Genomic DNA, 7144 nt, shown 5'->3' with positions numbered 1-7144 from the left:
TGTGAGATTTATAAAATATTATATAAAGCACACACACATAAGTGATGAATCCGTATATAATTTTTTAATATAATTAAATAATTATAATATTGTAATAAAAAAATTATAAGTGAAATGTTCCCAAACTAATTTACTTATTTCAATTAAATTTGTTATTAAAATGTTAATAATATTTTATATTAATATTTTAAAATTAAAATTTAATTAAAACATATTATTTATTAATATAATAAAATTCTCAAGTTGAACTCAAGTTTCAAAAATCATATTTAGGACTGGATCCAAGTCTTTTGACCAATAACCTAAAAAGTAGTTGGGTTTAACAAGTACTCCAACTATACAACTAAGAGAACGATTGTGAAATGAATGATTTTTTATCAAGATTGATCATCGATACAAAAAATAATAATAATCAAAACAATTAAATAATAGAAAATTAGTATATTTATAGAAATTTTAAATTAAATCCAACATATATACAATGAGATTTGATCATAAAATCTAATGCTTCCAATCCCTCTTTCTTATTATTGAGACAAAACCTTATATATATATATATCTATATATAGCATGAACAAAGTTTTAATTTGTGGAAAATAAAAGTCTATTGCTTGATTTTTCACGTAAAGGCACGCACTTGTCTCATTGCAAAATTTTTTCTAAATTATGTCAGCCACTTTCAAGAGAGAGTGATTTTAGTGACTAATTTATTGAAGTTTCAATTCCAAGAACAGTAGAATTCACCACCGATAGGAGAAAAAGAAAGAGACTAACACTCCTTTTGGTAAGAAGGAAAGGAAGAGGGAATTTTCTTTTCCTTTCCCTTTTCTTTCTTTCCTACAAAACAGAGTGTAAACGAGGACCTTGACTTGCCAACGTTTCCTTGACTTGATTTCCTTACTGCACTGTCAATATATATTGTTTTTGAATAAAAAATAATAAACCAAATTAAAATATTTAACAAAATATTCTGTAGACAAATTTTAATCAATTTATATTCAAGAGCCATTTTATAGGGATGACTGTTATTGCTTTACTCCTTGATTGTCTATATATATTAAGTTCGATGCAAGGCTTATTATTATATATTTAGAGGTAGCAGTTGAGAGAGAATTGAAAATATAGAGATATAATAGAGAAGGAGATGATGGAACCCAAATGGTTGTGGTTGAGTGTGTTGTTGTTGTTGTTAGAAGGATGCAGATGGTATAGTACTGATGCGTGTTGGGAGGATGAGAGGATTGCTCTCTTGCAACTCAAACCTTTCTTCAACCATTATAAAGATCTGAACCGCTGGGTGGAGGACAAGGGTTCAGATTGCTGCCAATGGGAAAGGGTCGAATGCAACATCTCCTCCTCCTCCTCCTCCTTCGGGCGAGTCATAGGACTCTTTCTTTATGATACAAGACGGTCCTACAATGAAAGATGGTATCTGAATGCCTCTTTGTTTCTTCCTTTCAAGGAATTGAAGCTTCTTCATTTGGACGGGAATAGCATCGCTGGTTTTGTTGAAAATGAAGGTCCCTTTTGTCCTTTCATTGCTAATTCGCAATATGAAAATTCATTCATAACTTTTCATTTTTATAATTTCATATTTAATTCTATTATTGTTTAATTGATGAAAAGCCACTAAGTCTTTATTATATATTTAAAAGAACTCTCTTGCAGGTTTTGCAAAGCTAAATTTGGAGATCTTTGACTTAAGTTTCAATTACCTCAATGATACAGTTTTATTATCTTTGAGTCAGCTTTTATCTCTCAAGGATTTATATCTAGCAGGAAACTTGTTCACTGGATCCAGTCATGCAAACGGTGGAATTAAATTAATCTAATAATGATTATGAATGATAAACAGTAATTAAAATATTAATCTGTCTTCATTATAGGTTTTCAATGGCTTTCAAGACTTAGTAAGTTGGAAACTCTTAATTTAAGGTACAACTCTTTGAAAAATAACATATTGTTTCATATGAATGGTCTTTATCTTTAAGGACTTTAAATTTGAGTGCAAATCACTTGGAAGGAACCATTCATATTCATGGTAAACTTGCTTTACCTTTCTTTTACATTCAAATCAATTGTTGTTTCAGGAAAAGGTGTTGCATAACATTTGCTTTTATACATAATATTAATTGCTCTTTGGTATGGAATACGATTGAATAATTTGATAAATTTGGAGAACTTAGATTTAAGCTACAATAAAATTGAAAGCTCCTAACCATCAAAGCAAGGTAAAAATATATATTTCAATTCACTCAACTAAGTTCTTAATTATGTGATCAATGTATAAAATTTCCCATTAACAGTAGCATATAATAGAAATATTCTTCTACAGGAAAGAAGATACAACTAAGGATGACCAATTTGGAGGTTCTTGATTTAAGTAATAATCTCTTCAAGAACGACACTTTTGCAATCCTTTCTGGCCTTCCAAGTCTAAAGTCCCTGTATATGGGGAACAACCAATTGCAAGGCTCAATAGATATTAAAGGTAAAGCTATTACAACTCCCTTTTTTTTGTTTTTTAATTCTATTTTAGAACCCTTTTGCTCATCAAATAGGTAAAATCTCATATCACATTTGGGGATTTTTCCTCTTCATTTAAAGCTTTAGATTTGTTTTGCCGTTTATTTCATTGTAAAGTCATTAAAAATATTCAGGAAAAGATTATTTGAGTAACCAGGCTAACATAATGATTATTTGAATTGAACATGGACATAGAATTGAATAATTTAAAGAATTTGAAGGAGTTGTATTTGCACTCCAACAAAATTGAAAGCCTTCAATCCTCACAAGGTATGCATTTATATTTGTTCAATTAGTTAAGTTGTTATATATAATTAACTATTATGTAAATCTTTTTTTAGTGATGAAATTATGTAAACCTTATGTAGATAGTGGGAGACAGCTGAACTTAACCCATTTAGAAGAATTTGATTTGAGTGATAATCTCATTAAGGACAGCCTATTTGCATCACTTAGCGGGCTTTCAAATTTGAAGTATTTGCATATAAGCTCCAATCGGTTAAATGGATCAATAGATATGAAAGGTAAAATTACTTTTTTTTGCAAAAATTTTGAATTTGTTAACAAAAATCTTAATTCATGTTTCAAGATAATATAACAAATAAGTTTATCTGTCTCTTTTCTTTAATGATGAAATTATGTAAATTATTTATAGATATAGGGAGACAGTTAAAATTGACCAATTTCTAAAAGCTTGATTTAAGTCATAATCTAATTAATTATTACTTTTCAACCAAAATTTTAACTCTGTTATAAATACTTTTAAAAAAAAAAACACATTTTGTGTTTTGAGATGATTTAATGAAATTTATATATTACTTTTTTTTCCAGACTTAGGTGCTTTTACCAACATAGAGGAACTGGATATGAGCTATAATGATTTGAATGAATTTGTGGCTTGTAAAGGTATGGATTTAAATAAATTTTTTTATTTTTATTTGTGAGGTTTATAATGGTGTAGATGTTTTAATGATCAACAAATTTAGCATATTAAAATTTAATGCTTAATTTTTTAAAGAAAGAAATTAATTATTTATTATATACTTTTTACTACAATATTACAATTCTCTAATTATAATAAAGAATTACATAAGAATCCACCATTTATAAGTGTGACCTCCACATAAAATTTTGTTAGACCTCACACAATTTTGAATTGTGATTACTTAATTGTATTACAATAATTGTAGGTGAAATGCTCTCATTAAACCCAATTTTTTAAAGGAAGAAATACATTATAATTTGATTACTAATTAGAAATGATATATATTTGCATTAGGTAATTGCATTTTTTAAGAAATGTTGCAGTTGCATACCAAATATTTCCATTTTTATTTGTATTAGCTTGTTGTGTTTAGAGTTGGACTTGTTTGCTTTTTGCCATTCTGTTTTAGACTACTGCTCATTCTTATTCCCTTTAAAAATTTTTTGCCTTTTCATGTTACAGTTTTGTTTGATTTTCATCTTCTTGATTGTTTTGTATATTAAAATTTATATTAAAAATTGTTACCGTTTCAATATTCTTCTCTATTAAAAATTCATCTCGCATAAATCTTGGATATATAATCTTATCTACAAAAATAAAAATTTACACTTGTTTATTTTTTCCATTTACAGAATATAAGAGTTTGAAAAAGTTAAAAGTTCTTTATCTAATTGGGGTTTTCACCAATGGAAGCATTCCATTACTACTAAAATTAGTAGAGGCATTCCCATCGGTTAAGACCTTCGTTCTACTAGGGAATTACTTAAACAAGACTATGACTACTCAAGATCAAGGTAAGTCATTAATTTATTCCAAAAGGACTAAAAATTAGTAGATGTTTGTTGATTAACATCTAATAATGCCTCCATGCTATGATTACTCAGAATTGCATGTGTGGAGCAATGTGGAGGAAATATTTCTAGACGGTTCTTATCTCAACAACAACATTTTGCAAAGCATTGGAGTATTCACTTCTCTTAAAACTTTGTCTTTATCTGGCTGTGGACTCATGGGTTCCTTGCCTAATCAAGGTAAATTAAAGACTCCATAATTTCTCCAATATAACTTACAGAATACATCTCTTTCTAATAATCCTTTATTATATTTCTTTTATCTAATATCTCCTATATAATTTGACATGGAAATTAAAATTTAATTAGAATTTCTTCCATGAATTTATAAAATTTTCAGGTTGGTGTGATTTAAAGAACCTTGAAAAGTTGGACATCAAAGAGAATGCATTTGAGGGGATACTTCCTTATTGTTTGGGTAACTTGACATCTCTTCTTGAGTTAGATATCTCCGACAATCAATTTACTGGAAATTTGACTCATTTAGCAAATCTTTCATCACTTAGATCTGTCACCCTTTCAAGAAATCGTTGTCAAATTTCAATGCCATTCCTATCACTTGCAAACCTTCCAAATCTCAAGTTTCTCTTGGCTGATGAAAACAATATAGTAATGGAACCTAATTCCTTTCATACTTCAATTCCAAAGTTTCAACTAAATGTTTTCAGCTTGTCAAAGTGTACAACAGATAAAGGACTTAGCCTACAACCTCCTAAGTTCCTTTATTACCAATATGACTTGGGATATGTTGATCTTTCCTATAACTATTTCAGTGAAACAGTCCCGTTATGGTTGTTAGAAAATAACACAAAATTAGAAAATCTCTTCTTGTTGGGCAATTCTTTCACCGGTCCTCTCTTGTTACCACAACTTCCTAATCCTAAAGTGTCTGTAATTGACATATCTAAAAACAAATTACAAGGCCAAATTCCGACAAATATATGTTCAACTTTTCCAAATTTGGAATGGTTATTGTTATCTAAGAATGCCTTTGAAGGTAATATCCCTCCTTGTTTAAGTGGCATGGACACTTTATCATTTTTAGACCTATCGGACAATCATTTGTCTGGAAGATTACCAGAAGAGTTGATCATGGGAAGTTCATTAGATATTCTTAGGCTATCAAACAACAACCTAAGTGGAAAGATTGTTCCTATGATGTTCAACACAAGCAAGTTGTCAAATTTGTATTTGGATGGCAATAATTTTACCGGAGAGATTCCTGATATTGATGTCTCTGCTTCTGATTTGTCATATTCATCACTAGAGGATATTGATCTCAGTAATAACAGTTTTAATGGAAAGCTCCCAAGATGGATAGGGAATGTACCGCATTTGAAGAGATTGGCTTTGTCCAACAATCATTTCGAAGGTTCTATTCCAATGGAATTGTGCAACTTGTATGAGCTTGAATTTTTGGAGCTTTCTCAAAACAATTTATCTGGCTCTATTCCTTCTTGTTTCAATCCACCATATTTGAGACATGTCCACGTGAAGAGAAACAGACTAAGTGGTCCATTGACACTTGTTTTTAGTAGCTCTGCATTAGTGACATTAGATCTTAGAGGGAACAATTTGACCGGTAATATTCCAAAAAGGATTGGCACATTTTCTGCTTTAAGCGTCCTTCTTTTGAAAGATAATCATTTAAACGGTGAAATTCCAGTTCAATTATGCAAGTTGTATTCATTGAGCATCATAGATCTTTCTGGAAATATGTTTTCTGGTCCTATACCTTCTTGTTTGGGCAATTTAACTCTGGCAATGCAAGAGGAGAAGTCTCGCATGGATGATTATTTTTATATAGCAAATCGAATACAGCATCTACTAGTACCAATAGACGTTTGGTTTGATTTATCACATGTTTTTCCTAGTAGCAGCATGAAAGAATGGATAGAGTTTACAACAAAGAGTGTGTCCTACTCATACGGTGGTGACATTCTTAAGTACATGTCTGGGATTGATTTATCTTGTAACAGGTTAACTGGGCAAATCCCAGTGGAACTGGGAAACCTGAGTGAAATCCGTTCGTTAAACTTGTCACACAATAACTTAGTCGGAGTTATACCTTCATCATTTTCACAACTTAAGCAAATTGAGAGTTTGGACCTTTCTTACAACAACTTGAGTGGGAGAATCCCTATACAGTTGGTTGAGTTGAACTTTCTAGAGGTTTTCAGTGTGGCACACAACAACTTGTCAGGTAGTACTCCAGAACCAAAAGCTCAGTTTGGGACCTTTGATGAAAGCAGTTACGAGGGAAACCCTCTTCTTTGTGGGCCTCCACTGCAAAATAACTGCTCTAAAACTGACTCACCAACAACAGTACCAACTACGGCAGATGATGAAGGAGAAGGTAGTTTCATGGACACATATGTTTTTTGTGTGAGCTTTCTGGTTTCTTATGTAATTGTTTTATTGGTAATTTTTGTTGTTCTATACATAAATCCATATTGGCGACAAGCATGGTTTTCTTTCATTGAGAGTTGCATCACAACTTGTCGCTACTCAGTTGTAGGCAATTTTCTTGAGTTATACATCTTCAAAAGATGTGTTTAGGTGTCATAGGAGCTCTTATGATTTGCCTTTAGTTTGATTGTGGTGAAGATTTGGATAAAGTTTATTTTTGTTGTCAAAAGAAATTTGGTGATTTGATCTTTTAAATGAGGGATTTCTTTTAGCTGATTATTCTGTTAAAATGGTTGTAGAAAGAGTTGTGGATTTGGTTACTCAGATTGCTTAGAAAGAGTACTTTGATGATTTTGCACTTTCAACAGAGCTT

At 30.7% G+C, this 7144-nt stretch overlaps 1 pseudogene; it reads left to right on the top strand.

Annotated features, from left to right (window-relative positions):
- Positions 1 to 4817: 4817 nt before the first annotated feature.
- LOC149511065 (cuscuta receptor 1 pseudogene) lies at positions 4818 to 7144 on the top strand (annotated as a pseudogene).

The sequence above is a fragment of the Durio zibethinus genome, chromosome 27 (genome assembly GCF_047325235.1).
Source record: "Durio zibethinus cultivar Kanyao isolate XHJ-2024 chromosome 27, ASM4732523v1, whole genome shotgun sequence".
NCBI lineage: Eukaryota > Viridiplantae > Streptophyta > Magnoliopsida > Malvales > Malvaceae > Durio > Durio zibethinus.
The sequence above is the reverse complement of the archived record's forward strand: the minus strand, read 5'-3'. Positions and strand labels throughout refer to the sequence as shown.